This window comes from Cyanistes caeruleus, chromosome 1, assembly GCF_971803275.1.
Source record: "Cyanistes caeruleus chromosome 1, bCyaCae1.hap1.1, whole genome shotgun sequence".
NCBI classification, from domain to species: domain Eukaryota; kingdom Metazoa; phylum Chordata; class Aves; order Passeriformes; family Paridae; genus Cyanistes; species Cyanistes caeruleus.
The window spans coordinates 82,241,294-82,267,151 of NC_141701.1; the positions used below are offsets into that span (position 1 = coordinate 82,241,294).

Consider the following 25,858-nt stretch of genomic DNA (forward strand, 5'->3'; position numbering starts at 1 on the left):
GGGGAAAAAAAAAGGAAAATAAAATATATTTTTCTATTACTGCTGGAAAAACACTACAGTAGATATACAAATTGCCCTACACAATATGGAAGTTCCCATCATTCTGCAGAAAACATTTCCATCTCTGTAAAAAGCTGAATGCTTCAGAACCAGTTATTTTGGTTCATTTCCATCATATTTTACAAGACCCCATAATAACTTTGTACTAAATGTATGGCAATTTCTTCCATTTCATTTTTCAAGACACCATAATAACACTGTGCTAAATGTATGGCAATTTCCTAGCAAATCACTTTTCACTGGACCAGACCCTAACCGCACCAAGGAGTGTACCAGCACACTGCAGCAAAGCCATGTCGAACATTTACCAGATACAAATCACATCAGCTGCTTTAACCTAACTCATCTGTCTTTCAAGCCCACCCCAGAAGGCCATGTCATATTCATGTCAGCCTTAACTTTTGTCAACATCATTCTAAGGAGTTCTAATTTTCAAAATAAGTTATGACACTGGATTACTGCTTTGAATGTTGGTCTTTGGATCTTTTTTACCTGAAAACCTGTAGTGGATAAGTCTGCACCTCTGATTGCAGTGTGTGGCCCAGGGTGTACTTCTGAAGCCAAGCTCTCAATCCTTCTCTGTTTGCCTCACTTTACATGACAGTCTCAGAGCTGATGATCTCTATTCCCTTTAAGATGAAATTTAGCCAGAAGAGATATTTCAGAGATGGTATGAAGGAACTTCCCCATCTTCCCCACAAACACAGAGTGGCCACAGGGTTTTGGTCTGCAGATTCACTTACTTATATAGACATAGCCTTTCTCTAATTTAATCCTATTTTGATCACTCTCATCTGTCAAAGTAAGCTGAGAGAGAAACACATTGGAACCAGCTGTTGGTGACTGCTTTATATGGTTTTCTCTTTCCAGCATGGTTAAAAGGTAGTTTGAATGTATTCAGCTTAGTATGTGTAAGTGCCTTTGGGTATAGGAGGCTGAGGAGGCAGGAATTGTTCTTTAAAAAAGAAGAACCTCATGCATATGCTCAATTTTTCATAGAATTTTTAGTGTGATACTTAGTGGGAATGCATGGTTTATTCTGTCAGTGGTCTGTGGTTAACACTCCCTACATACCTATTGGCATGATAAACTGTAATGACTTCATAATAAAGTTAAAAGCCCAGCATAAATGCAGAAAAGCGAGGTATTCCAGAGGTAAGATCTGGATTTCATCCCTCACCCTTCCTTGTCTGAATGTTAAGAAACAGCTATATGCTTTCTTTAGGCACAGATATAAAAAATGTCATGACGGAAATACAGTGAAAACTATGTGTGTTCTGACAGGTTCCCATATTACCTCAGAATTTACATGTTTTCTATCATTTTGCAATTTCCCAATTTTAACAAGTTAAAGCTTGTTACAGCTTGTTTGTCCTTTATCTCTATGATAACTGCATCATTTCATACTGAGCCAATGCAGAAATAATTTGATATATTTTGGAAAAAAAAAATCTAGTTGATGGTTTAGACTATTGAAAAACATGTTAATAAAAGAAAGATGTCAGACAACTTGTTTGCTTTTGGTTTGGTTTATGTTTCTTTTAGCTGGAGAAACAGGGGCATACTCTAAGGAAAGTCTCACTTAGGATTTTTCTGGTTTGCATTCCCTTTTCACCTATGGAGCTAATGCTCCAGCATTGTGTCATATTATGCAAAACATAGGCTTATTTATGGGTTATTGACATAAAAAGAGGATCTGGATACCCACATCTAACAGTGAATACTCCTAAAATCATGACCTTACAAACTGATCTTCCATACCTTGCTTTCTATTTGCATGACCTAGCAGGCTTTCTGCAGTTTTCAAAAGCAAGGAGGAAAATGACAGCTGAAATTCAACAGCTTTGCAAATGCTCAGCATTTTCCAAAATCAGCCCCAAATCACATTACTTAAATTGAGTTAGGATCTTGGTTCATGATCTTTTACGTAACTTTCCAGCTCACCTCTGCAGTCTGATTCCCCACCATACAACTTTCTTGCTGAGAGCAAAAGACAAGGGTTTTTTTCTGCCTTTTTAGTTGGTCAGATGCTGCTGAAGAAGATTCTTCTGACCTGTTATGAAAAGCTTCTAAATTGCTGGGAGGGAATTTGTCTGAAAGACTCCAAGTAAGTGCTCATGCAATGATTTGAAATTTTGCCTATGAATTATTAGAATTGGTTATATGAATAAAAGAAAATTTAAATACAGGGCATGGGGGATTTCAGCTCCTTGGAAGATACTATTTATTAACTATTCTGTATTATATTTAAGTCATTCATATTCCTTTGGTGCAAAACTTTTTTTTCCCCTGCTGATATAATAGAGAATATTCCATTCTTAATGAATAACATAGAATTCTAGAATAGGTTATTTGGAAGCATCATTTCTAGAACAGTCTATAAATCTTTCAATGAGAATTTTTCATGGGAGAAAGATTCAATGTGGTTATAACGTCTCATAATTTTGTTTGAGGTGGGGATTTCCAACTTAAAAGTCTGAAATATTTCAAGATTTAGACCAAGTTCTAGTTCTACATTTTCAGATTTTAAAAAATGGAACTCTTCTAGGACAAATGCATTTTGCATACTGCAAAATAAATGAGGGAAAGAGAGACTGATGTTTTTGTTACTTCATGCAGGACATCGCAATTTTTAAGACACAGCAAGCTGAATGATCTTTTTTTAGTGTTTCATATATGATCAGAACCATTCAGAATTGTGATGGTGCGCTCTGCCCTGCTGCCCAACCTGAGCTTTATTTCCCAAAACTCTGCTCAACCCATTACCACCAGTAGTGATGGCAACAAATGTGTCTGGCTGTGATGACTGCATCTGACTCACAGCGGATTCAGGAGAGACAACTAACACAACAGCCACCCCACACACACACTCTCCTTCCCCAAGTCATAATGCTGGTCAAAGTCTGATTTAAGCCAAGTTTGGAAGAAACCAATTTCTGTGGTCTGCAAATATCTCTATAACTCTGTTACTCCATAACAGTAGACTGTCCAGAACCTGTTGAGCTCTCCTGCACAGGAGGATCCACCCTTGAGTACAGATGCCTCCCAAAGCTGCTCTTTGAGAATGAGAGATTCCTTGCTGCAGCAGATTCTCAGTGATTAGTAGCATGGTAAACTTGGAAATCTTAGCTAACTAATACAAATGACTGACCATGCACATTAAGGCACAAAGGATTGACTAAGTCTGGGACTAAGTCTGAGTCCAGATACATATAAACTCCTCTCTGAGGAGTTTAAAATGCAAGGGGGTCCTTTCTGAACTTTATGACTCAGTCAGAGGGCCTCCCTGATACCTCCCTAGAGATCTTGTCATCTATGCAGTAAATAATCAAACGTACTTTGTCAGCGAATTTTTCTAACCACTGTTGCATTTACTATCAAGCCTTGTTAAATCTCTCTGTTTATTGATAAACATATTGCTGTTTCTCTCTTACAAAGAAAGTGCATAAATTCATCTAGAACAAGAATTACCAATGCTTGACATTAACTCAGCCCATGAAATTCTGGTCTCAGATGGTATAATGCAGAATTGCTTCAGCCCACTAAGAAATTCAAAGGCAAAATCTTGCAGAATCATTCTGCAACAGAAAGAGACCCATATTTTTGGGAGAGCTGTTCAAGGATCTTTCCACAGATAAACAGTTCCTTTAGTTGGTGTGGTGAAAACATTTGCCTTAAACTTATCTTTCCACAAAATATTTGGGGAAGAAGCTAAAAGCCTTTGTTCTCAAGGAAACGCAAGAGCTGCAATTACACCAAGACCCTTGTGGAGTATTCTGGTGGGAAAAGGTCCCTTGTGCAATGTCCTTTTCCACACATCCAAACAGAAGTCAGGCATAATACATTGCAGAGTCAGGATGCTGAAATCCCCTGCTACTTCAGCAGAACAAATCAGGATGCACACTTTCATCCTGCATATCAGGATGAAAGAGATCAGTGCTGGAGACAAAGAAGGAATAAAACAAACTCTCTGCAGTAAGAAAAATGAGATGAGGAAACTTTGTTGTCTGCTGAAGAAAATTCAGTGTTCTTTTTGCCACAAGTTAAATTTTATCAGTGCCAAATACACTTGATAAACAGAGTCTTATGGCTAGGAACTTTACTTTTTTCTGCTATGTGCTGGACTCCTGTCCATTTGAAGACAAAATGGCTCAGTGAAATACTTCAGACAGCTTTACTGCTACAGTGAATGACAAAGCCATACAGAGGAAGCAGGAATTAACCATTTCTATTTAATTGCAGAACCAAGCAGTACAGTTTGAATATCTACAGGTCCTCAGCCTGGATATGTGGAAAAAGGAGATAGATAAGTGAAATTATGTTTTAAAGAGCTGTATCAAAATTGACAAACTCTGTTTCCAGAGTGGAAATACTGTTAACAATTGCAAGGCAGGAGAGGGTGGCTTTGTACCACACTGGAACTGTGTCATTTCAGTGCCCTAATGGTGGCCTTTGGGGGAGCCCTAACTTTGAGGACAAATGTCTGAAGGCATTTCCATGACAGGAAATGAGCTATGAACACTAAAAAGGAAAGAGGCCAAGCCACAGACTCTTGATTCATGTGGACTATATAGCAAGGTGAATCATGGCACAACAGATATGGTGTGTCCCCAAAAGTTCATTTCTCATCCTTCCTCAGAGCCTGAGATGTAGAGAAGTTCTGAACACTTAGTTATTATTACACCAGCATAAAAACCACTGCTTCAACTGGCTCCAATTCTCACTCACTACAGGTCCTGGTTCCCACATACAGACCAAAATTAAAGATGACTAAGCTCTGCTTTCACCCTTCAGGAAACAAATCTCAGGATGACCACCGAGGCAAACTGACACATCACAGGTAAATCTGGCCTGCCAGAGCCATCACTAAATATATCCCAGGGATAAACAGAAGTCTGTCTCTGCTTTCCAGAGTTATTGATCCACTGCTACACAGCAGCACTGAATTCTCCCTTACTGGAGCAGCCTAGGTAATCACAAGCAGACTTAGAAAAGCCCTTTCACACAAGACCCAGGAGACAGGAACAGGGCAAGACACTTCTGTGCTAGTGTTTCTCTAGAAGATGTCTTTAAATATAATGCTACAATCACACCCCAATGAGTATTTCAATCCTCATTAAAGGTGGAAAAATATCAAAAATATGTTTTGGCTGTTTTCTAGTATGTCAGTTGGATGCTCTGTAATACATATCAGAAGTAGCTGTAGTTTTTTAGTGGTGTGGGAAGTTTGGGTCACCATCCTGCTGGTCCCTTGTCAGACAGAAAAAATCAGAATCTGTTCTCTCCCTTCTTTTTCCTTTTTCTTTTTTTTTTTTTTTTTTTGCCTCTGAACAGCTTGAATGACAGACTAAAGAATAATCCTGTTCACAGCTAATGTGCAAAAACAGGATTGAGCAAAAAACTGACTTAAGAAGCTTTCATCTGGGTCAGGACATATTGATACCATATTCAAAGATATATGCTCAGCACACTTCTGCGGAGATAAATGTTTCAACTGTAGGCTTAAGGAAAAAAAAAAACCAAAAAACCACACCACCACACTCCAGTGACACAGCTACTGAAATATTAAACTAAGTGAAACAATTTCCACCCACGTTTGCTTTCATCACAGATTATGCAGTACTGCAAACTACTCAAAACAAAATGTTTCCTTCCTAGACAAAACCAGCTATGCAATAAGGTTTATTTTCACTGTTTTTGGGTGCCAAAAGTACAAGATAAAGTCACTGTAACAAATTGTGCCTGTCATAATGTCAGAAAAAAGGAACTACACATTTAGTTCATAGCCATCTCTGACAGCCAGTGATCCACCCATCTCTTTGGGGCAAGACAACTCTCATGTCCCTCAAGGTCTTTTCTGTAGTTGATTGCTAAACTTATTTCATTAGTAAGTATCAACACCATGGATTTTATCTCTCACCAGTGTCTTCTCTTCCAATAATGACAACATAGGTCTTTCAGACAATGACATGAAAGATCAAATCCCACAAATTCCTGTGGAATGCTGGATATAAGCAATTATTTATTACTTCTTATTACAGTTCCAAGTATCATTAATGATAAAAAAAAAAGCAGTAAAAAACCAGTAGCTGTTAAGCTGGCTGCTATGAAGCAGATAACTTTACCAGCCCAGCTTATAAATGGCCTGAGGGAGCTTTTCAGAAGCCTTAATATCAGTCTTGCCTAGCTTGCACAATAATACACCCGCATTATGCATTTTCTTTGACTCTAATCCCAAAGCCTTAAGAGTAAATTCAGCTTTTGCTTGTGTACATGTGTGTGCACAACTCATCTGGTTTGAGTGATGCTGAAACTTCTCATATGGGGTTTAAATTCACCTGATCGAACCTTCTGTTGAAATCAAGGCCTCGTACCAAGCTATGCAGGTAACCTGTGAATCAGGTCTAATACTTCCAGGGAACAGGATCCTACCATTTCTCTGCCAACACATGGGTTCTCATGGTTCTCTGTCTTGTCCTAATCAGAGGGAGGTGCCCATGCCTGTTGCCCTTATCTTATCACGCATAGTTAGGAATTCTTCCATTTTTTCTATAACTACCTTTTAGGGGTTGGAGAATTATTCATGCCAAACAAAGCCTTCATTCCCCTAGCTTGAATAAACCAAATTTCTTCATACTTCCTTTATACCTCAGGCTCTCCATTGACCAAATTGTCCTTCATTTTTCAATCTCTCCTGGACTGATGAATCAAAACTTCACATTCACCTCTTTTAAAACCTTGACACATGTTTCAGACTGTCAGTGCCTCAGTATGGCGACTTTTCCATCTCATGTTCTACTACTCTTCCCAGCCTTGCATAATCAGCACACCTAGCACAAGTGTATTCAAGCCTTTCATGCTGTTTGTTTATAAAGATATGGAATGGTATCAAACTCAGTGTCAATCTCTGAGGAACTCCACAGGTGACCAGTTCCAAATTTTACTTTAAGCCATTAGTCAACAACAACTTTGAGCTCAGCAGTTCTCCACACAACTCGTGGCACTTACCTGAAGTGTGCTATGTGTCACCAGGCTGTCAACAAAGGTGTTCTGGGAGACCATGACAAATTACTCGCAACAATTATGGTATATGCTGTTCAAAATACCCCCATCCTTTCTTGACTAAGTTATTTCATAATATAAGACAATGGAGCACAGTGAAACCTTGGTAAATATGTTCTGGCTTTTTCCAGTCATTTATTCTGTCACATTTCACCAGCTTGTATGTGTCCAGTTTTCACAAGAGGTTTGTAACTTGACCCTGCTCTACTATTAGTGCCTTGCTATTTGTTTTGCTGCTGCTTCCTGCCAAAGGAACTTGCAGCTAACTTTAGCTATTAAGACCAAAGCAAAGAAGACATCAGGCATGTGAACCTTTTCCGTGCCATTTTTGACCTAACTTGCCAAAGTGACTCATCAGGGGGCTGGTATCTTCCTCAAATTTATGCTTGTTACTACCATGCCTATAGAATCCTTACTTGTTCGCTTGACATATCTTCAAGGCTGCCTCAAAGTCTTCCAACACTTCCAAAGTTATTTGGCCTCCAAAGCAGATATTTATTGGATCCTTCCTAACAGCTGATGAGTTAAAATGAAATCTGTTCTTATGAAGTTCTGGGTTTTTATTGCTACTTACCTTTCTCTGCCTCTTAATTACTGTACAATCTCTGCAGCCCAGGCTGCTGTTGAAGGTCATAATAATGAGTATTATACCTGTCTGTAGGCCATCTAGGATAATAAGAGGATATAGACCTACAAAATAACAGTACCTATCTACAGACCATAAAACCAGATGTGAATTGTCCTGCTACCTTTGTAAGGCAAGTTTAATAGCATCATTAGATGCTGAAAAATACGGGCCACATCCCTCTCCCTATGAGCTCATTAGGAGTCTCCAGTTAAATTTCATCCTGCAGGGTAACTTGCAACTAGTCACATAATCCACATGACTGTGCCAAGCCTACCTTTCTCACACTCCATATGTTGAGCTACAAATTATTTCTCTGCAAAAATCAGACAAAAGGCAAATGACAAAATGCTATACCAAATGCACTCAGTATGGGTAACAAACAGGAGGAGCTGGAAGCCATGGTGCAGCAGGAAAGGCATGATATCATCCCAGTCATGGAAACATGGTGGGATGACTCAGATGACTGGAGTGCTGCAATGGATGGAGACAAGCTCTTCAGAAGGGACAGGGGAGGAAGGAGATACATTAAGAGGGAAATCTTAAGGGTGTAGGAACAGGCCATCCCTGTGTGGCAAAAGATGAGCCTGCAGGGAAGAAGGTTAGCCTGGCTGGAACTCAGGCTTAAAAAGAGAGTTTGTGACCTTTGGAAAAGGACAGGCAGCTCCAGAAGGCTACAAAGATATCATTAGGTCATGTAGAGACAGAATTAAAAAGGTGAAAGCTCAGCTAGAACTCAATTCGACCACTGCTGTGAAAGATAATAAAAAATGTTTTTATAAATACATTAAGAACAAAAGGAGACCCAAAGAAAACTTTCATCCTTTATTAGACATGGGGGGAACACTGTCACCAAGGATGAGAAAATGGGCAGTTTCAGGTTGAACATCAGGAATATTTTCTGAAAGTCTAGTTAAGCATTGGAACAGGATGCCCAGGGAAGTGGTGGAGTCATCATACCTGGAAATGTTCAAGAGACAACTGGAAATTACACTTAACTCTATGGTTTCCTTGATACGATGGTATTTGGTCAAAGGTTTGACTAGATGACCTTGGAAGCCTTTTCCAAACTTAATGATTATATGATACAACTTTAACAATTATAAACTAATTGATGGCGGGTGGATGCAGAAGGATATTGAGATTTTTAGAAATTCTTTAGAAAAAATCTTGATTTTTTTTCTACAGCCGAAAATAAAACTCTCATGAACATTTCCAGAGACAGGATTTTTAGCCTCTCCTCTGCTGGCCTGACAATATTGCAATTTTTAAAAAGTTGTGAAAGTCTAAAGGCTACATCCTGTCACACGTATAAAAATTATTATAGCTGAAAAATCCCCTAGAACGCCTTTACATTATTTACAAATAGAGATAATATTTATGATAAACAACGTAACACACAAGATCCCCACTGAAAGTTTATGTTTCACCTGGGAATGCCTGAACCCCAGTACTTGGACTGCAAGGATTTTTATCTAGGAAATGCTTTTCTTGCCAGTGTATCTCACTGTATCTGGCCTTTTAGAAAACAATTATTTACTACAAGGAGACTATGATGACACCAAATTAATTAAAACAAAAAACCATGCATACAAACTATTTGCCAATATTTTTCCAAATAAACTGCCTTGGCTTTAACAGAAATTCCTGTAAGACTGAAAATTTAAAATTAGGCAGCAGGATACTTTCACATACTAAGAACTTATCTTTTTTTTTTTTTTGTCATTTTTGCTGTCACAACTGTTTCCAAAGCCTGGACTTTAAAGCAATCTCAACACTGTTCAATAAGACTTAGAAATTAAACAGTTACTGTGCTTTGCAGAGTCCTTTGATTGTGTTCTGCAGGTGGAAATTGAGGACTGGTGCCAAGTAGAGTCTGTGATTTCTAAATGTCAAAAATCAAAACTGTGTTATCTCAGACTTTCTTTCCAGGGTAATGTACTTTTTCTCTTCCAGGGGCTGGAAATAGAATTTCTAGTCCTAATCCTTTCTCTGTCTACATTTTGCCTTGTAATACGACAGAGTTTTAAGATTTTTTAGGAACTTCTTAGAATTAAAAGCATTCTGCAATAGTACCTTCCCTTATTTTTGCTCTTGATCTAACCTAATAGTTAAAGCCAAGTAAAGAAAACCAACTTAACTTATTTAAATACTGTCACTGATTTTTGATTACAGACAATTCTACCAGTTCCCACAGGAATATTTATTTTTTATTTTGTTATCTCTCCTGAAGTCTCAGATCCCACAGTCAAGTGAAAACTTTAAGTAGAAAGGAAGTGTTAAGAACAGAACATGTGTGAATTTTTTAAAAAGCTGGAAATACTTGAACTAGTGACAGGATTTTAGGATGCTTGGCTTGTGCTTTTTGAAGCTCAAGATTGGCAATACACACATTCACACTGCCATAATTTGTAGCAATATTGCTTTCCTTGTCCTGTTCTCAGCAAAACACTCAGAGACAAAAAATTCCTTTCCTGATGCCAATTTCACTACAGAAATGGTTTTCTAGAAAGAACCATATGAAATTCAAACCTAATGCCTTCTCTACAAGCTTAAGGATTCTTAGGCCATCTTTTAGGGCTTGATGTTCTTGGACTCCAGCTGCATTTACCTATGGTCAGCTGCAGTTTTCCACTTACTGGTGATAAGGCAGCTACACCTTTAAACAGCAGCACGACACCTTTAATGCAGCCAGGTACTAGAGACAAACACTGCCTAGCTTCGAAAACTACCTTTCCATAGTGTACATATTTTTCACTGGAACTGTTTTCTTAAAAGCAACATAAAACACATTTTTCTATCAAAAATTTCTTTGTATTTCATGCAAGCTGTTGGAATAAAATCAAAAATTAGATTGTGAAAATCACAGTCCTGATGAAAATCAGTCCAAAACTCGCTACATAATGAAATGAAAAAGGCATCTTTCTCTAGAATCCAAGGAGGAGGAGCCCTAAAAAAAGGCACCCTAGAAACTGCTTTATTAAGATAAAGTCATCAATATCTGCAAGTTTGATATCTTCTGGACACACACAGGCTTGTAAGAAGACAGTTATCTGGCTTTAGAGTCTTTGGGGTTTGCAGTAAAGGCCTTTAATATCATTGATGTAATTAAATTACACCAGTTAAACCAGAAGATTAACTTTGTAATGTTTTTTACTAAATTTACACAGTGATCCTGAAGTAATTGAGATTATCCTTTTGCTATTCTGTTTGCTGATGAGAACCAACATAGGGAGCAAATCAGGGTTTTGGTTTTTTTTATCCTGAATGTTGGGACAGCAGGTGAAACAATTCACCTTTTCAAATGCTGTAAAGATTCAAATTCATCTTCATGCATTTCAGATCTACACATTCCAGGACAGAGAAAAAATGCTGTTAATTGAAGCTCACAATAATTCAACCTCATATGACAAAACTGCTTTGTCTAATTTTGCTTTTCCACACAGCATCATTCATCAGACAGATATGCTGCAGGATTCTGTCTCTTGAGATAGCAGGGGACTCAAAACTGCAACAAATTCTTACTCTGGTAAGGAAGTGTATTTCTGAATCATAATACAGGAAAGACTGCTTTGCACTGATTCCTTATTAAGCAGACCATAGCTCCAAAGCATTACTCATAAAGCCATGCATAATGGTAAAAACAATCTACCTGATGATGTGATAGGTAAGTAAATGTGGAGATAGAGTGGGAGAAAGTATTTCAAAGCTACTCAATCATTCCTTTTGCCTAGATAAGTGCGATTTCTCCCACATGCTGGATAGGCACAACCAAAAAGGATTTTAGCAAAAGAAATGGACAAAAGACGATGCTGACATTCCTAGGATAGAATTTGCTTTTTTTGCTTTCAGTTTTCAGTACTGCTTTCACATACCACAGCTGATGTTACTAAGGAGTTCCAAGAGAGAATACCTGGGACAGCCTCGAGATGAAAAGAGGCTGTGGGAATTGATTTTCCATGCCTAATTCCTATCAAGTCTAATGAACAGAAATGATCTACTATCCTTTTAGAAATGAAAAAGAGGGAAATAACAAAACATTGCCAATGTCTGCTGAGCAGGGCTCATTTTCAACTAGTATGAATATCTGTCATTTAAACATACAAGGAGCTGCCAAGCTGACAATGCTTTTCAATTATAAGAAAAGCCATGCCTGAAGTTTCTCTTTTCGTGAAGGGTGACATCTGTCTGAGTGGCAGACTCTGCTCTGTAACTTAAAGCATCTGCACCGTCTCTTTTGCAATGCAAGAGATCCGTTGTGTCAGTTAGAACAAGGCAAGCAGATGCTCCCTACACCTCCTGTTAACTTGTGCAACAGTCATGTTGCCAGAGCTAATTAAGACTCGCCGTTTACACACTTGACTTGTGCAGAAACAGACACCACCTTCTCTTATGTTTTAGCAGTGTTTCTTGGTGGGTTCCTTTCAAATGTTGTGGGTCATTATTATTAAACACATTTTATCACTGTTCTCAGTTGGAGTGTGTGGCTTGTAGCAGGCATTATAACCACTGCAGCAGACAAAACCTTTCTTCCTTTCAGGATAAGTCACCCCTTCTCTTGCAAAATGACAAGACTGCTGTGATTGTCCCCTCATGGAGAAATGCACTCAGGAATGTAGTGAAGGACCCTGTCTGGTTTCTGAGACAGAGAGAGCTACTGAACATAGCTTCTACCATGAGGCTGTACAACCTTCAAAACTTTCATGGACAAAAAATCTGTCCTTTCTACTTAGCCTAGAGTCACAAACCCCATTTTTACTGCAGCTAAGCTCCACAGTCCAGTGATATTTTGTCCCTTGTAGGCGGGGCTACACTGGAAATATAGTACTGGACCACTTCATGCCTTCACAATTTCCTTCTCTCAGAAAGTGGAATAGCATTCATCCTCCTCCACGTATCTGGTTGTCTCCTCCTCTACATACCCCGAGTTCTGTGACCAGCAGTAGGTGAAGAGCACAGAAATAACTGAGTTGCTCATCCACATAATGGAGGGAAGATGTGGAAGGTTTGCTTTTTCTCCATAAATTATGAGTCCTCTACACTTGCTCACTGCTTGCATGCTTGCCATCATTACCATGTAAGTGACATGAAACTCCTGGCACTTTCCAGACCGGTACGAGACACGTCACAAAAGGCAAGCTTTATTTTACAGCTTTGGCAATAGCAATCCTAAAGGAGTACGCTTGTATGGAGACCAAATTGCAGCCAGTATACTGGCTTAATTTGTAATTTTAGTTCATTTCTCATTAGCAATTGCATGGAACCCTAATGAACATGAAAATACAGAGTGAGGTATTTTCCACTCCTTTTCCAGGTGAAAGAGGCAGGTCTCTGAATTGTTTCTTCTCATTAAGTAAAAATCATCCATTCAGTTGGCAGGACAGAGACACAGGATCTCTCCACAGCTGCTTCAAAGGGTGCTGCAAACTACAGAGCTTTCTGTATGGGAAACAGGAGTCTATACCTCCACATTATGGAGTGTTATGTGGGCAAATCTCCACTCATTGAGATGAGAATGTCTCATTCAACATCAAGTTAATAGCCAGCATTTTCCTAATTCACCATAGCAACACTGATATAATGGCAAAGAGTGAGAAAAAGCCTGCTACAGCAGGCTCTGTTGTTGGACTGCAGACAAAGCAGACAACACTTCACATTTTACTTTTGTTGATACAAAGCTTTGTTAATGGGAAGTGCAAAATTAGCAAAAGATAAAAGATAAGACGTGGTGTTTAATAACATCTCCCAACTTCCTATAAGAAGTATATAGCACATTGCTGAAACTCTCATGATCCCCACAGCTGCCCTCCAGGTGAAACACTGGGCATTTCAACATCCCAACTGGAAATATTACTGCAGTCTGTTATGGGATCAATGAATTGTGGAGTGACATATTTTCTCTAGATGTGAAAAAAAGGAACCAAGCAAAATAAAATGTTTTATTACCTCCAAAAATTCAAAAACCAGCCAGAGACCTATGTAACACAGCCCACAGTAAACTGCTACAGAACCTGCAAAGGTATTAAACTACAAAATAATTCTATTACGTTACTAGTGAGAACAAAGCTATGGAAAAGTTGATTTCATAATAATATGCAGGATGGCAGCACACAGTATGAGCTGGCTAAAATCTAGCCCTCTATGCGATATCTCAGAAGATGGTATGCTTCGTTACATTCAGCTGCATGCTCCATTTTGCACAATGTACATCTGTCTCTGAGGCTTTGTGCTCTCACATGGACATAATTATGGAACCCTGTTTACATCACTTGGACAAAATGAATAAAAATTCTGGAAGAAATTCCAGATTGCAAACCCATACACTTAAATGGTACCAGGCTGCCACTTTAAATATTTACTACTCAGAATATTCTATCCTCTCCGGCTTACCAGCCCCTCATTAAAAAAAAATTTAAAAAAAAATTAAAGAAAATCCTTTTTTCCTCTATAACCAAGCACTAATTTTTTATAAAATTGTATTCCTCATAGTAGCCTTTTCAGAAAAAACTGGAACTAGTGGAAGAAGATAACATTAAGTAAAAATAGGAGTGATAAGACTCCTATAAGATAACATCAACTAATACATAATGTCAAGTCACTGTACAGATAAAATAATTTCCATTACAGTGGTATGAGATCCCTCATTAAGGTCAACAAACTGGGAAAATATGCAGCAACATGATGACCAAAACAAATCTCTAAAATTTTAAGGCACCGGGTGGGGGCAATATTGTAGATCAAACTGACTACAATTATAAGCAGGTAATTGAAATACCTTAGTAACCTGTGAGACACTTAGAAGTGGAAAAACTTGAGATTTTTACTTGGCAAAAATACAATTTACTCTAAATTCCACTGACCTCGCACACAATTGAGAGAACACAATAACTCCTTTATGGTCTGTGATAGCACAGTCAATATTAGCTGCTTACACTTGTTCACCTGTAACTATTCTGTATCAATAGAACATCATGTCTTGAATGGTATATGGCTTTAAATACTTTTCAAAATTTGTATGAGTATGCACACTAAGCTAGCAGCCAACATGCACTTATTCTATTGACACAGAAATAAAAGATGTCCTTGGGTACTCTTAACAAAAGAAGCAAGAAGGATTCATAATAAAAATAATTCCTAGCCACCCTCTCAGTCTCAGAAAAGAGATAAAAAATTCAGAACTCGAAGTGAAGGAGATGTTTTTTTTTTTTAAAGGTACCTATACCTTTTACACCTCATGTACAATTGCAAATGCAATTACAATTTTCCTCCTTTGTGTTTTAAACTCAAGTATGAGCAATATGTGATGATGGGTTAAATTCAGTGCTTGGGCTTTTTTTTTTTACTTCATCTCTAATTTCATATGGTTCCTCTTTGTATTATGCAAAGACAGCACAACAGTGGATAGAAGATTAGAAATTCTTCACTTCATAAATATCTATGACACATTCTGTGTGGCTTTGTTTAAACTATCTTAATCTCATAGAAGCAGGTGGTACATGTGTCCTATTGTCAATCTAACCATATTCACAGCAGGTAAATTTGGCTTTTTTAGAGAGAACTAAAACTTCCTGCAATAATAATAGGTACAAATCTTATCCTTCTTACAACACTTGTGAAATTTCATCATCCTCTTCTCTAGACGTATCCTAAGACTTTCAGGGAAAGGGAAAAAAACCCACCACATGCTCAGAGGAGCAGAGCTGATTTAATAGGTCCTCTTTCCAGCCTGAGCTTTTCTAAGCAGTCCTTTGAACAAATGCCCTTTCAGATTCAAATAGTATGACTAATAATTGCCACATATGTCTCAGAATCTGCTATGCCCATTAAGCCATAGTTAGTTTTTCCTCCACCTCTTACTACATCAAACACAACAGTCACCTCTTCTTAATGATCTCTCACTCTCCAGACAAACCTATTTGCCTTATCTTTCATTCCTTATGTAGCCTTTAACTGACTTACAGTAAGCAACCCAGTAGTGTGGCGGTCAGCAGAACAGGCATGTTTGTTCCTCTGTTCGTTTAAGCCTATTGAGTCTCATATTAAAGAGATAATTGAGAATCTCAACCTTTTTGTTTACTCAAGCCCTTGAAAATCCCATCTTCCTTTGACTTTAATCTGGTAAACCTTTGATGTTAGTTGTTAACCTGCTTCTATTTATCAACAACTCAAAATTCACATTACTACAGAGAGGCAGCAAGCCTCTGCTTAGTCTATGCATGTGCTGGTAGGGAGGGGGACAAGGGTGGAAAGGGAAGCTTTATTGAACCAATTTCCATTAACAAATCCTTCACACTTGAAGGGTTTTCTCTTACTACAGGATATCTGGACAAGTTACTGCCTAAAAAAAAGTGTGTTGTAAACACGAAGCTGTTTATAGACCAGGAAATATTTAATTGCTGGGAGAACGGATAAAAATATACAGTTTCAAGGAAAATGAAGATGCTGCTAACTTTACAATTCTCTGTTTCTCAAGGTATTTGTATTTATAGAGATTCCCTTAGTGAGGTCGTTTATAAGAACCTTTCTTTCCCACAGATATTTTCAGAAGTCACAGTGGCGCTGTAATAACGTGGCACACCCTTGTCCCATTTAGACTGGCTGATTCCATCACCCCTGCTTACACCAAGAACAGCAGCTCACTCCCTTTGCTGTACCAGTAGCTCAGAGTCTACAAGTCTCCTACAGGACATGTGGAACCACCTCAGTAGTGGTTTCCCCACCAAAAAAAAACCCACTCCAACCACTTGCTTCAGTCTCCATAGTTCTCCTGTTGAGGTATTGGAAGGGCTTCTCTGTGGGCTGAGATCCCAACCACCAGGTATTTAAAATAGACAAAACTAATACAGAGTCTTTAATTTTACCTGCAACATGTTCCACGTCTCACATGGAGGTGACATGGGTGAATATCTAGAACAAAATGAGTAAAAAGAGTGGTCTTAGGAGTGCTCAGTGGTGTTCCACAAATCAGCTGGAAATGCTGATGCCAGACAGCTGAAATTTGTACTGATGACCTGGCTATTTATAGTCAGAGGAAAAGCAGCAGCACACTTCCTCTGCTTTCCACTCCAGCACTTACCCCCATTAAGGCCTTATCTAGGAACATATCCAGATGACAGCCTTTGATCTCTCTCTGTCAAATCACCTGGGGCAAAGTGCAAGTATGGAGCAGGAACTGTGGAGCTCAGCTTTGCTTGAATTCACATGGTGTCTCGTTGGCAGATTCGCACCGCTGCAGCCAAGGTGGGCCACCAAGAATAAAAGCCACCGAGGGACTGGCTGTCTAGCAAGCAAGATCAATATGACTTGTGGCTCCTTCCTTTGACATTCACCAATTCTTTTTACTCTGTGCAGAACAAAGTCACCCCGAGAGGAAACCAAAGTCAATTCACGCTTGCCCCACACAGAGTCAGCAGCCTGTGAAAAGTTTCATAGATACCACAACCTCTGGCTAAAGGTCCAGCTAACAGGATCCAAGAAACCCCATAAAGTGTGAACATAAAGTATGAACATCTCTGCTGGACCCAAGGCAACCACACATGTGTAAATATGTTTATTATTATTTGGTTTACTTCTACACAAGTCAAGAAAGATGCATTGGGGTGAAAAGAAAATGCTAATTACAGCTCTCTCAAAAAGTCCTTCTCAAGGTTCCAAAAAAAGGAGCTGGATTCTCTCCTCAGGTTCAAAGCACTCTTGCTGTGCTGGACCAACAGAGCAGCACAGTTTGAAGTTGAAAAGAGGGAAAGCAGCATTGCTGCTGCTCTTTGAAGAGCGAAATAAGAAAGAGTAGCATTTAAGAAGCTTGCAAAGGACTTTTAGAAAAATACACCTTTTTCTGGGGAAAAAAATTATGTATATTTTAAAATGGCAGAAGTTTAATGAAAAGTAAGGAAAAAACATTTCATGAAACTTTGTTTCGGTGATCCATTTTCTATGAATAGCACCTTTTTCTCCCTCATTATTCCTCCCACCCAGGAAATAGGTTCTGTGGCAGGACTGATAAAAGAGTCAAATACCTGTATTGATGAATGTGTTTTTAAGTATTGTTCATACTTGGCAATGATAAACTACTACTTTACACATACATGCATATGCAGGAGGCATATATGTGATTGTAGAAAAGTATATCAACATTTTTACAATATAGATTTCCATAAAATCTATACATCTACTTAAGAGACTGTAATATGCATAAGTATATACATGTATGTGGAGTAAATTTAGACCCTGGCAGTACTGCATGCATTCATCTACCCTCACATATGCAAATAGACAACCAATTTAATCCTAGACAGCAGTAAACATACAGAATTTCTTTCCAATGGTCAAAACTTTACCTAAGATTTATATGCAAAATTTTCTTCCTACCCCAAAGCAGATCAAGAGAAATCAGGCCCCATGTATTCCCCTCTACCACCCCAAAGTGAGAACACGTCCTACAGTTAAAAAGTGAAATTACCTCTGAGATTTTAGGAATCTGTAAACAAAAAAAAAAAACAAACCAGAACTGTTTAGCATTGATTACCATAGGTAGAAACTGCTACTGCTGAACCAAACATTATTTTTCTTTGTAATCCAGTATTTTTTGAACATTAAGAACATTACTGAGGGTGGTCAATATTGAGTCAGACCAAAAATACAGCCAGACCAGTACCTTGTCTCTCATAGTGGTAAAATCAAAACCAAACAAAAACATCCCGAAAAAACAACACCACATAGCAAACTCCAGCTCCATAAACAACAAAAAAACAACAGTAGAGCAAGCATATATTTGTTTTATTCTTTACCATGATAAACTTTGCTTTAGAGTCTCTTCCATGCATAAGTCCCAAGAATACAGACTGAAATGTCCTTATCTGATATTAATTCATACTGTTTTATACAGATGCAAATCCAGAGACCAGACACGGCTGTGGAGAGTTTAATAAGCAGTGCCTGAAAGGGTGGGAGCTAAAATTATCTCTGGACAAGAGTCTCTGCTTTAGAGCAGGATCATGCCTTCTGCCAAGCTGGGAGACAGGGGTGGGGGCTGAGGACTTCAGATGCCCTTATGACAAGGGCAGCCCCCACAGTTGCACAGGAGCACAGGATAAGGGAGTGCACATGTGATCCTGCTTCTGCACTTTTGATAATCAGCCACTAGAACTGAATCAGCATGGAAGGAATATCATTCTGCTGCTGATTTTGACCTAAAGCTGATTACTCTTCTGCACAGACTATGATGAGATTAGGAAGCAGACCCAACTTTTCCTATTTTGTCTCTTTTCTACTCCCAGGAACATGTGATTAGACAAATACCCCTTAATCAGGGTCAGATTTACTGCTAGACCCCATACTAGAACTAAAACAGGAGAGGAAAACATGAGGCAGAGGAGTTAAGAGTCTTGGACTTCCCACTCCTCTGTCAGGAGTTTTTGGCTTGTGCCTTGCAGCTCCATACCCAGAAAGTGCTGCTTGTTAGGGCTGTTCCCAGCCCTGGCTATTTTTACACCTCTCAGTCCAATCTTGTATAAATCACTCAAGGCACTTCTCAGCCCCCATAGCCAAAACATATATAAGCTGACATTTTCTGAAAACACAGTGTCATTGTTTTACCAGTATGACTCCCACACAGAAGCTGGAAGAGCAGATGAGATCAGTGGTCAACACAGACTTCTATCCCAACTCAGTTGCTTCCAAAGCAAGGATAAAAGACCTTCAGTGGACAATTTGGCAGAACTATCACCCCACTGTGGGGGGAAACCTCTTGCCAGTTTCAGATAGCCAGTGACTGGCTTATTGGATCGTACAGACTCAGCTCCCTTACAAATTTTTACCCCAACTAGCAAAACTACAGGAAATTTTATTTGTAACATGCAAGGCTGAATCCTCGATATTGGGTTCACTGTCGTAGCTGTAAAGCCCTTCAGACTCTCTATTTTGGTGCAAACAACATGTCTTCTTTTAGGTATGAATGGGACAGTTCTGAGTGTAAGCATGTGTTTCTTGAAAAGAGAATGTCATATCTAGTAACTCTATATTTTATGCCAACATTTGAATCATAAATTTACTCTAGACAATTTCCCTCCTTATTTCATGCACCACTGTACAACTTTACAGTGAACTACCCTTTCGATTTGGGAAAAAAAAAAGTGAAAACCAGAATGCAGGAAAATCCCAAGTACCTTCACATGGGATCCACTCAGGAAACAGAGGGAGTCCCACAGATAATCCAAGAGTCTTAGCAGTCATCTTCCCTATTTAACAAGGTATGACAAGAGCAATGTACCATAATAGGACCAGTGGATTTGGGCCACATGAAACTGGATATCTACTGAATTTATTAGAAGATAATATCCCATGCAAACTCATTAGCATTATTTATGTTCAGAACTTCATAAAGTACTAGCAACAGCAGGCAATAGATTTGTCCTCCGGTGAAATTATTAGGTTTCCTCAACCAAAGTAACACGATGTGCACAATCAAAAATATAGGCTTGCAGTTAAAGTACTTTTCTATCCTCCCCCATAAAAAGCACTGAAAATAATGAAAATTCATAGACTTACATAGAAATAGTTTGGACTTCAAAAAGTCATCTAGTTCATATTCCTTTCAAGGTAAGATGAATCTACATAATTTAGGTCAGTTAATCTATCCCCCCATTCCTGCAGTGCTGTCCCTTATTGTAGCTGCACTTTATGTATGTGAAATGTCTTACACAGACAAGTCACTAGATAGCTGCAGTTTATCATACATCACTATTAAAACTAATCATCTTGATAGTGAGAGCATCTGTTCGCCCAATTCTCCTTTCAGCAGAAACTCCTTTTTAATCCTAATATAATTGTTCTCATTCCTGGTGTTTATCTCACCAATATACAGTTTACAGAACTTAAATGCCTGAGGACACCTGATGCAAATTTGCACAGCAGTTTTCTCTGCATTTCCACAATTCTCATATGTTTCCCTTCCCTTATGACCTGGCATTTGGAAACCACAGGTCAGGCTAGCAGCTCTCATCAAGCAACAGCACCAGGATTCTGGTAAATGGAAATAAATTGTCCAAGAACAAAGGTCAAAGAAAACGATACATAGGTTTTATATGTGTGTATAATTTTAAAAAACCCAAACATAAAATGCTTGCAAAGCCTATGCTCTGCATCTACTGCATTCCTTTCAAGTTCTGCAGTTCCAGCCAAAGAAGAGATGAGGTTAGGTTATGTCTCACAGGACATGATGATTCATTCCTCCTAGGAGCCATAAGGTCAAAAACCATAAAATGTAAATCCTGTTTCAGGTTTCTGTTGAGACTGCTTTTGTTCCATTCAGGTATGGGTTCTGCCTCATCACAACTGAAATCAGTTGTATTAAACTAAACAAAGACATTCCTGAGGAATCCAAGTGAAGTGTGACTAAATTCTTGTCTCCAGTACCTCTCAAGCACTTTTAAAAATGAGACTTCCTTTAGTCATTCTAGTGACAGAAAAATCTTGTCCCAACATGGGGTGCTAGGCCCCATATTGGTTTTAACAGATTCCTTAATAATGATTCTCTTTTGTACTACCCAGCATGCAGTTTTGTTTAGCAGAACTCGCTGTAGTGGCTACTTGCCCTAAGAACAAATGCCTATTTTCCTTTCTTAACCAAAAGTCCTGCTGACATGACCAAGAGCCCATCTGAAAGAATGGGTTTGAACTGTGGGGCATTTTGAATTAAAAAAGCAAAAAAAAAAAATGGCACAAGTTTTGAATCAAGAATTTAGTTGATCTTCAATGCTAGAATTGTACCAATGCCCCTCAAGATGAACCTAAACAAATATATATCAGGATCCTCAGCAGTGCTACTGACATTATATTACACTGAATAACAGTTCTCTTCCTTAACCCAAGAAAGTCCGAGCACAACGTACATGAAATATAACACTGATTAGGGACCAGGAATGTCATCACAAATTCCAGAGATTAGTGTCTGCAGATCAGACACTCAGATGGCTGGGGGAAGACACTTTATCAGCCACTAAAAAAAACATGCAGCTTTGATTCCACTGTTTCATGTTGGACTTCTGTTTCTTTTGGCCATATCTGCAGTATCAAATGCCACAATACTAATGAGCACTCAAAGACCATATGATATCATTAACAGAGTGCAAACCCAACAAATCCCAAGATGTCCAGCAATGGAGTTCAGACTCAATATCCTTGTAAACCCATTTCCCTGGGTTTCTTGGTTCAAGAGAACGTTGACTGAGAAAAATACATATTACTGGACTTTGAAAGACTGCCCTGGAGTTCTTCCCATCCCTCCATTACTTTATAAAGGTTGGTGCTGAAATGTAGAAAAAAAGCATTAATAGAAATCATATTCATCTTTAGAAATGGCAACCTCTGGCTTTGTAAAGCCATGTTGACATTTTGCTATGCTCCTCTGTTGCCACTTAAATTTGGTAATTTAATGAAGCAGAGATCTAAGAAATGCACAAACCTCAGTGGATTATTCAGCATCAAGGTTTTCATTACAGGGTGTGAAAAAAGGATTAAAGAAATATTTTAGCTATAGAAAACCCTGAGCACTAAAATAAAGCACAATGGAGCTGGCAAGAATAATAGAATATCTATAGAATTTAATGGTAACCTAGCTCTATCAGGCCCTACAGCTTTAATTTCAATTCAGCATTTTCTTCTTAATCCCTTGTTTGCCAGCAGTAATGCTCTTGGATTAGAGTGGCCACCAGGCAGCGGCTATTTACATAAAAATTAGGCAAATGTCTTTAATAAGGAAAAAATTACATTGCTGCTGGGTATTAGAGAGGTTTCATAACTTTGAACCTTGCTGCTCTGTGATCCTCCACAATATTTAAAAGATCAGAACTCCTCCCTTTCACTTACAGCAGCCAGCAAAACCTTGCAGCCATTATCTGCCACAGCAAGAACTTCACATTGAAAGCTGAGGGGCTTAGCAAGTGTCTGCACCAAGCGAACATTTTGTTGGTCATAAAACAGAAAGCAGATTCCCAATTGATTTATAGCTCTACCCTAACTTCAAAGTGCTAATTCTGGTTTATGTTCATCGTGCAACAGAAATGGCTGATGGGCAGAGATATTCTGATACAGCAAAAAGATGATCCATATCCACTAAATATTTTCCTTTGGTTGATTCTAGCATTCCTGCCCTGAACATCTATCCACTCTCTCAAAGTGATTTCCCCTGTTCCTTCACAATTTTCTGAAGAGATTGAAAAAAGCTTCACCTGCACCATGGGGCTGAGAGATTAAATACAGTCCTCAGCAGCAGCAGCCCAAATTCCCAGATTTGGGAAATGAGTAGTTTTTACTGGAGCTGTAAGTGAAGGTGGCCCCACACTAAGATGGGCAGCCCCAGCATATCTGCTCTTTGCCAGGAGATGGAAACTAGGGAAGCACATAACAGACTGGTAAGTGTTTGGAGTGCAGGCTAGGAAAGACAGAGGGGCAACTCCAGCCATTTATGAAATCAGAAGGCATATGGAGGAAGATGGATCTATTAGGATCACTGGGAAAAAACATCTCCCCTTTTAAGGTTTTATTTTGTATCACCTGGGAAACAAAAAGCAAAGACACTCAGTTTGGCCAGCCTGGCCACACCGCAGTATGAAGCTGTCAGGTTGCTGTGGAAGCAGCAGCCAAATGAAGAGCTCAGGACAATAGAGTGGAGATCACTACTGCCAAGGAAAGAAGAGACCCATACTAACATATAATATCCTTTCCTGCCTCCCTGTAAATTTCTTTGACCTTTGTTTATGGGAGACTGGTGGTGGCCAAGCCTGAGGTGTTCAGTTTTGGGAGGAAGGAGCAGGTGGATTTATAGGAATACACTTCGCTACTCTTCTGTGCAGAGAGTGCATGGGATTTGATTAATGCAGAAAATTGTGTCATGGAGGGTGAGGGAGAGGTGTTTTGCCCACAGGTCTGTGCACAGGCGTAAATCACGAGGGGTTTGAGGGGTTATACAAAGCACCAGGGCACTCTCACAGGAGGAAATGCTCTCAGGGTTCAAGCAGCAATCCACTGAGGGGGTGAAGCACATTATATAAACTGAAATAGCTTTAGTAGGAGAGTGAGAGCAGCCATATGGGAGCACAACAAGGAGAGCACTTTATGGAAATGCAGAAATACAAATTCAAATCCATTCAGCAGATGACAGAACTAAAATGTCATCTTCCACAGCATTTGAGAGGGAAGCCTTCCTCTGATCCCTACTGACCCCACAGACATAATTTGGTAGATTATTTTTACATCAACCAAGTTATTTGACAAATACAACCAAAGCATATTCCTTTAATTCCCTTTAAGTGATTTAATTTATATTAAGGTTCTGTCATAAATATGGGTACTAAATAAAGAGCCCTATTTTCTTTTCCTCAAAAATCAACTTTAAGCTAAATAAAAAGTATTTTTAAAATATAATACATGGCTCCTGTCTTGCATCTTCCCTTTCATCACATTTCACTGATCAGAACACCTAATGCATAAAAAATAAAAAATAAAAAAATAGCACAAAGACATGAATAACTCTGTTTCTTACCAAAGATGAGCTTGTATCTTGGTTACATTGAATAAGTGTAGTTTATTTAAAGAAGTCCAGGCCATTTCATGTTTTACTACAAATTATCTGATTTTTCCAGCAACTTAAGAAAAAGATACTCTAAATAAGGCTTATTTCCATTCTTTCATTATGGAAAATAGATAACAAAAACAGTACTGAGGAGCTCTGTCCTAGCTCCTTTTCTAATTCACTTCATTTTTCTTGGAACTGCTTTCTTTGGCTCTTACTGCACTATGAATATAAAGGGGAATAAAAGTGATGATTTTTTTTCTCTTCCCCTAAATAAATGCCTCTAATAAGATGACTGTTCCCTTGTGCCTGAGAATGTAACTTCTTTGCTGCAGGAGCTGTTGTGAATAGGAACTCCTTGTATTCTCCTTAAGCAGTAGGACAGTTTATCTGCTGGAAGGACATGGTTTGTTTCTTTGCTTCAAGCCTGGCCAGTTATTATTGCTAGTGGGTGGTAAAACTAAGACAGTTTCTCTATAATTCACCCCACTCCTCAAACACCTTTACTCTGGACCACTGTATAAGTCAGAAAAGAGAGTAAAATGTTTTCATGAAAAAAAATAAGTACATCCATTGACTGACTACACAGCAAAACCTATAATACTCATCCTCATACATACCCTTAACGTGTTCTGTTATAATGATCTTCACTTGTCCTGTTTAACAGACAAAATGTTCCTATCTCTGACAGTGTGATACAGAAAAGTGAGTGGCTAAAGGAGAAATAACATGAAAAACTTATTTTTATAAATTGAAAAGAAATTTTGTTCTATGTATTTTTTTTCATTTCTGTGTTTCACCCTATTTTGCTCCTCAGTACACTGATTATACTGCAGCTTAAGAAAGTACCTGCTTAATACTTTATGTTAATTTCATTCTGACTTTACCCCCATCAGCCTTTAACCTGTGTAGACTTAACCAGGACACATTTTAATTACATCCTCTCTGAGGAAATCACATTTATTTTTCAATTGTACAGATGGGAGATTTTCATAATCAGAAGAAATTCCTCAGGCACATTTCCTCAAAATTACCCTTTACTAACCTAAAAAAAAACCAAACCAAAACCTAAACCCATACCAAATCAGCAACCGTCAGTGCTTTTCCCCTAAGTATTCCTCATCCTTCCCAGCCTGATGCCACAGTGTTCCACAGGTCCTCTCCACTTCACCTGCCAGAGTTGTTTCAGTTCCCTGGGGCTGAATCCAAGACTGTGTGACTGTGCAAACTCTCAAACAGCTTCAGGAAGCAATCCTGCACTATGAACCCTTTCTTAATTTGTGGATAATTAATATCTTAATCAATATTTTGGTAATTTAAATCCTGCCTGATCTGTCTGAATTTTCTGGCCTTCCTACAGGCCTCTCTAATTTAAAAAAAAACTTTTCCCAGTCCCCTAACTCTACATGGATGTTGGCTGTTCCAAGAATCACCAAGCTTCCTCCCCTGCTTTCAAACTTTACAGAGACTGCCTTTGGCCACATCAGCTGATTTGTTTTCTAAGACTTCTCATTACAAATTTAATAATATCATCCACCAAT

General features: G+C 38.7%; 1 long non-coding RNA gene across 3 annotated transcripts in view; it reads right to left on the reverse strand.

The window, feature by feature from the left end:
* Positions 1 to 25,858, reverse strand: part of LOC147655659 (uncharacterized) — a 101,903-nt gene that overhangs the window by 24,033 nt on the left and 52,012 nt on the right. The window contains exon 1 of one of the 3 annotated variants that reach the window (XR_015289639.1): positions 16,609 to 16,654. The exons of the other annotated variants lie outside the window; for them this stretch is intronic. This is a non-coding gene — a long non-coding RNA (uncharacterized LOC147655659). Of the gene's footprint in view, positions 1 to 16,608; positions 16,655 to 25,858 lie in introns of those variants that run through there. 3 annotated transcript variants of the gene reach the window in all.